We start from the raw sequence: 6,598 nt of genomic DNA on the forward strand, positions 1-6,598 counted from the left end.
AAAGAGTGTCCTGTAAAAGGCACCTAGAGGAAAGGCATAATAATCCCAAACCAGAGAGAGTTTGGGAGAGCCTTGGCTAGCAGCAAGAGATCAGCCACAGTTGTGGCTGATTTATTTTGATGCCTCTTTTCAGTGGGAGTTAGGCATAATAATAACTTTAAAAATATCAATCATAGATGTTAGGTTAATCCTGAATGTGAAGTTGCGAGACTGATTGAATGGCAGTTAAACAAGAAAAAAAACACAAATGGAAATAATTTCTCTGATAGGTTAAGAACAGTTTCATGACAGGGTAGGTATTTGCCTTTTTTGAGATTTGTTTTGTCACTATCTTTTCTACAATTTTCCATCTCCACTATTTCATATAAGAAGCTTTTAAATACTTCAAATCACTTCTGTTATTTCAAGCACTGTGAGAGTCCTTAGATAAAACAAACTGATTTTTCACGGACTAGTAGCTAACTATGCTATTCACATTTAAACCCAAGTTAGGTTACCTCCACCAGCAATCCCAGAAATTAGATATCTGGAGCATTCAGTTCAGTACAAGAGAATCTTAGAGTCTGTTTCTGAAGGTACAGCAGCAATTGTGCTATTTGGTATTTCCCCCAGTACAGTGCATAGCTGCTCAGGCAGCCCCACTGTGGCAGCCTGCCAAGCAACCCAGACAGCAGTGAGACAACAGCTTCATCCTCTCTGTGTTTCATTCTGACATTGTCACCTTATCTAAGCTTTCTGTAGAGTAATGGGTTTGAAATCCTGAACAACTCAAAATATCTGCATTTCTGAGAACAGCTTCCTTCTGCAGTATCAAAACATGCCATTTGCTTTTTCTTCCTAAAATAAAAATACTCACTTCAGCTCTGTTCTGCATGCAGGATTTTAATGGACTATTCTTCTTAGGAGTCCTGGCAGCTCTTCCTGCCTGTTATCTATGGCCAGAAGTGAGCTGATCCATCAGTTTTCACAGGAAACCAAATCAGCAAATGTCACACAGGAAGTGAAGCAGGATATAGTAAAACATGCTCCACATACACATCCCGTGCTTCCTTTACACTTTTAAGGCTGAGACCCAAGTGGCAAACAGCAAACAGGGGTATAGGGGGGGAAAGAAAGCTGAAGAGCTTCATAAATCTTAAAACCTGATTCTCCCTACAAACTAATCAGTGCAAATGTAAGCAACTGAAGGTGAACATTAAGTGCTCAATGTAACGCGTGCCATGGGAGTCAGAACATGGTCCAAAGAGGCTTGCCTTCTACATCCTTAAATTTTGGTTGTTTTAATAATTCTCCTGGGTGAGGTATTTAACTATTGCACCCAAAGCAGAAAACTTCTGTAAATCCCTTGAAATTACAGAACATGTAATTTCACTCAAAGCCCTGGTTTACTTTCCATGTTTTATAACATAAAGTAGTTACTTTTGACACAGACTTACAATACTTCTTGATTTACAGAAATTGAGGGTTTCTATGGATGAATCCTCTCTATACAAAGCATGTGTCCTCCTAGAAACAAAGCTTTATTATTAAAGAATCATTTATTTGCACGAAGACATCTTTGACTCTCCTAATTGCATTATTCACCTCAAGTTCTCACTTTTTTTTCTTTCAATCTCTCCACCTTTTTCAATTCCTTGAGACCCTGCCCCACTTGTCATGCTCAATCAAAATGAAGCCATGTTTGGCAGTAAAGCACTAAGAATAGGGATTAAAAGCATTTCATGATGGTCTCTTGCTTGTCATTGCTATTCCAGAGTAGAACATTACCCAAAAATATTGACTACTATATTCCATGTTTTGCCAGAGGTACCTTCAACAGCTGCCTCTTCCGTTTATCTCTGCAAGACAAACAAGTATTACAAATAAAAAAGACTGAATACCTGTAACAAGCTCTGGATAGCTTGTCAAGTCTGGTTTAGCTGAGAAATTCAGATAAAGTGTTTCTGGGTAAATATGACAGACTGAATCTGCAGTCAAGATCCACTTAACAGCTCAACATCCCTTACAGTTTTGCATTGGGAGGCACAATCACTGAAAGACTGAAAAATCGGTGAGGGAAAGATTACTATCCATACAAAGCATATTCTAGAAGGTGACATCTGTATCAATACCTGAATACAGCATTCTCCTATCAAAGAAGGCAAAGACCCTTTCTTACCAACTTTCTCAAATGAAATACAATCTCTTCAGGCTTGTGCTGCAGATACTGATCTAACGCCAAACTGATTATTATTCTTAATAGAAATTAACCCAAGACTAATGTACCTCAGGGACCAAGTCCTTTATTTTCCAAAGGACAGTCCAGAACTTTGTAACTCCAGTAGAAATAGAAGAAATAGACAACTTTGATATTCCAGTAAACTTAGTGCACAAGGCAGGCTCCAATATTCTGTGAATATGTAGACAATGCTACAGCTGGCCTGAAGGATCCCAGGGCTTAAGAGGGAATCATGAAAGGGAGACTTTTTTCTGACTTTGTTGATAAGAAAGATTTTTAAGCCTACAGGATTCACTGTTGTGGAACATGCAGTAGGGTTGCTGATAAAAACTGGTCTGGCAGTGATAAGCCAGGAGATCATATCCCTTAATGCAGCAGTAGAACATTATAAAAATAAAATTGCATATGCAGGAGGTCAACACTGTTTTTACCTGACTGCCAGCTACATGTGAAACTGTATTGCAGTGTAATAACAACAGTTAAGAACAGGTTGTCCAGGGAAGTTGTGGATGACCCATCCCTGGAAGTGTTCAAGGCTAGGCTGAACGTGGTTCTGAGGAAGTGGAAGGTGTCCCTGTCCATGACAGGCGGTTCGGAACTAGATAATCTTAAGGGTTGGACCCAGACCATTCTATGCTTCTGTGAATGTCAAAAGCACCACACAATGTATGGCAAACTACTCATAAAATTTTATGATGGACTTGCCACACATACTGCAGTAATTGTGTTTCTGAATCCTGCAATGAATAAAATTAGCAAGTAGGGTGGAACTATCAGCATGTGTCACTAAACAACTTGGAACCAAACTTTGATCCCCAAGAACAGAGTTGCTCCTTTCCTGGGTTGAAATCTGGCCAATTCCCTTGGTAAAACTGCACCATTGATGAAGCGAAAATAAAGTGAATAAGAAAGCAATGATCCAAAGTTAATGGCAAGGTGCTGTGTAAAGAATACCCAATAGGCCAAAGGGATATTGCAGAAACATGAAAAATACAAAGCCCAGTAACAGCAATTGTGTGACTGAACCAGTGATGAGAGACACAGTACTTCAGAGGTTAAAGATCAGGACTGTCTGCATTTCAGAAAACAAGGTAAAAGGCTCCATAAGACACCTGCATTATGGGGAAGGACAATCCACAGACTGGAAACATTGAGAAAGAGAGAGAGAGAAGGCAGAGAGAAAAAGGCTGCATGTATGTGTATATAGGAAATTAATTATATTTATGATTAACCATTAGTATTTCTGAGCATGCTTGCTATAAGGATCAAATATGAGAAAGCATATGAAAGGAGATAACCATTAGGAAATATATATAGTACATGGAACTGATTGAATATATATACAGGAGAGCTGGGATTTGGACTCTGCATTGCTCCTGCAGTACAGGATCCCACTGAATGCTGCTCAACTCAGTGCTGTTCATAGATACACAAAATTATTTCATGCTACTACTGTCTGTCTTGAATAAAGAAAGCTTGGGAACAAATCTGGTGTCAATTTGAGCCTCAGGGATGGACAAACTCAAGGAGTCTAGTTTTTGGAAGAGGCAATTAGGAACTAGTCTGAGCAACTAGGACAAATAGCTGCCCTCAGAAGTGATCAGTGGGACTCCGAAACTTTGGAAGGAACAGCCAACATTTACAGCAAGCCTTGATTATCCAGAAGAGAAGAAGTGCTCAAGAGTAGAAAGCACGTCTGTTTTGAGAGAACAAGCTTAGTAAAATAAACTACTAAATTAAAATCACCTACTTTACAGTTAAGTGAGCAGGAAGAGCTTTAAAAATTACTAATGCTATATCCTAGTGGATATAGTGGAGTGTCATTAGCCACACAATCAGATAATATAAATCATGATTCCACAGAAGAGAAGCTGCCAGAAATCAGCTACAAAGCGAGGTTGTGGACTTGAATAAAGCAGAAAATTCTTCACTATTTATTTTGCCTCACCCCACCAGGAGGAAAGAGTTCTCTGAACAAACACACCCCAAACAAGAGTCTTTTAGACAGCACCCATGATTTCTCTGAAAAAAACCCACCCAACTTATTTGAAAGTTTCAATAGCACATTTCAGTGAGATGCTTGGTACTGACCCTGTGTTCAAACTCAGGTTCAGAGAACCATGACTTCTCTGCCATTCACTGAGACAAGACTTCCATTTGTTCTTATGTAAACCAACGTATTTTTATGAAAATCATTGTATTACCTATGCTTATCAGGTCACATGATTTTTGCTGAAGGATTTGCCTAACCATTCTGCAGCATCAGCTATGACAGGCAAAGAAAAGACTAATTTGGGGAAATTTTCACAAGTCTAAAAGCCATTAAAACCAAGGGATCTAAATATTCACACTCCTTTGAGAAGCACAGTAAATTGGGACAGTCTGACACATAGACTGCAAAATAAAACACATCTGCATAATCCACAAATACCTGAGGATGCATGAGTCAACAGGGGCAAGCCATCACAACTGGCTAGAAATAGATTGCAGTGTGATTTCAGTAGCAGAGCCTTGTTAGTAAGTCAAGCTTCAAAACTGTTGTAGTATAAAATTGAGTGGTCCAGGTATGTATATATTGAAGGGTTCCATTCCTTGATATGTGTGTTTCCTGTAGCCAGGAAGTGGTAAACAGAGGCAGTGACCAGTCAAAGAGTGTGTGCTATTGAGCAGTGTCCCACTGATGACAGGCTCCACCAAGCACCTGCCACGTTCCTGCTGGATCCTGCACCTCTACAAGGCACCGAAGCACAACTGCTAAGGTGGTAGATGTCACCAAGCCTGGGAACAAGGGGCGTAGGCACCGAGCTGCACTGTTGTTAGCAATCAAAGGTGCATATGTGAGGACTCAAAGCCCATGCTTAACACGGTTAAGCAAAGTCAAAGCAAAATATTAGGGGCAACGATGACCATGTTCCTTATATTTTGTATCAGGAGATTGTATACTGAAGATGCTCTAAACCTGTAATTCAAAATACGTATTTGCCTTTTTTAGCCCTATGTGATTATCTGCATTACCACATGCTGCCCATGTACACTCCCAGGGTTGATGGGAAGTTTTAAAAACGCAGATCAGCCTTAATCAGAAATCCTCCCACATGTTCTCTCATAATGGCTTAATTCTCATTTCCCACATAAAACATAGATCACAATCAGTATCAACAAAACCACACTTCACTTAAAATAGAAACTTAAATTTATGAACACTGTGAGAAAGAAAAATCTTTATCCTGCAACAGAGTAGAATAAGATTTCAAAAACCAGCTACAGTAGTAAGACAATTCATAAATGTGACATGAAGTGAGTGCTATGAGGAGAGATTATATATGAACCAGTTCTTCAAAAGTTTAAGAGTGGGTTTCACCCCCTTAAATACAGACTGATGCTTATATTACCTCTTGCCCAGATTCATGGCAACAGATTTTGCAATAAACTTTAAATACTACAAAAAAACCAAACTGTATTTTCATCATAGGCATCTCAACAAAAATGCTTTCCATCTAAGAGACAGGCAGTAAAGCAAACTCAATATTAATTCCCCCTCCCTGCTCCAAAACAGAACAAGTTTCATTTCTACACAATCTGCAGGACTTTTAATTCTGTCAGCTGAATAGATATTCTCTTGAAAGACACAAATTATCCTACTGAACTTACCTACAATCCACATAACCTTTGTCCTAAGGGGTTTAGCTCACATTTTTAGGAAGAGACCCGAAGAACAGGCCAAACAGATACTGCTGCCCACTGTTCCCAAAGTCCCATGGTGTCTACACTGGTTTACACTAGAAATTTATGCATAATGTTGTTTTAAGAACACAGCATAAAGCTGTCAGTTTTATTAAGTTTCAATTCTGACAGCATTTTAAGGTTCATAAGCCAGGTGTTAGCCTGATCTTCAACTCCTTTCACATCCATCAAACCACCAGGTTCTACTGGTGGTTCTACTACAATACTACTTTGTACTGCTGTCATCAGAAATGGAATTAACTGTGAAATGACTGTGTAAATTAACCATCAAGCTACCATAGTATCTGCTTATTCATCTGTAACCAAATATGTATATTAGACAGTACAGACACAGTTGTTTCCATTTGTTCTTTAAAATCCCTTGAAAATATTCATGCTGTATTTACCAAAAGATAGAGGACATGCAGCATACTTGAAATAAGATCTTACAATCTATTAATTGGGTTTAGCTGAATGAAATTAATGACAGATTTTTATAAAAAATAATGTAATTTATGTGTAAGCATCAAACAAAAACAAAAAAACACAAATCACCCCCAACCAGAACAACCAAAACCCCACCTCTACCCCATCTGAAATCAGAAAATTTGAGTTAAGTAGCAGCAAAAGTCCTTTCCAAATTATTCTTTCATAAAA

The sequence above is a fragment of the Corvus brachyrhynchos genome, unplaced genomic scaffold (genome assembly GCF_000691975.1).
Source record: "Corvus brachyrhynchos isolate BGI_N302 unplaced genomic scaffold, ASM69197v1 scaffold142, whole genome shotgun sequence".
NCBI classification, from domain to species: Eukaryota; Metazoa; Chordata; class Aves; order Passeriformes; family Corvidae; genus Corvus; species Corvus brachyrhynchos.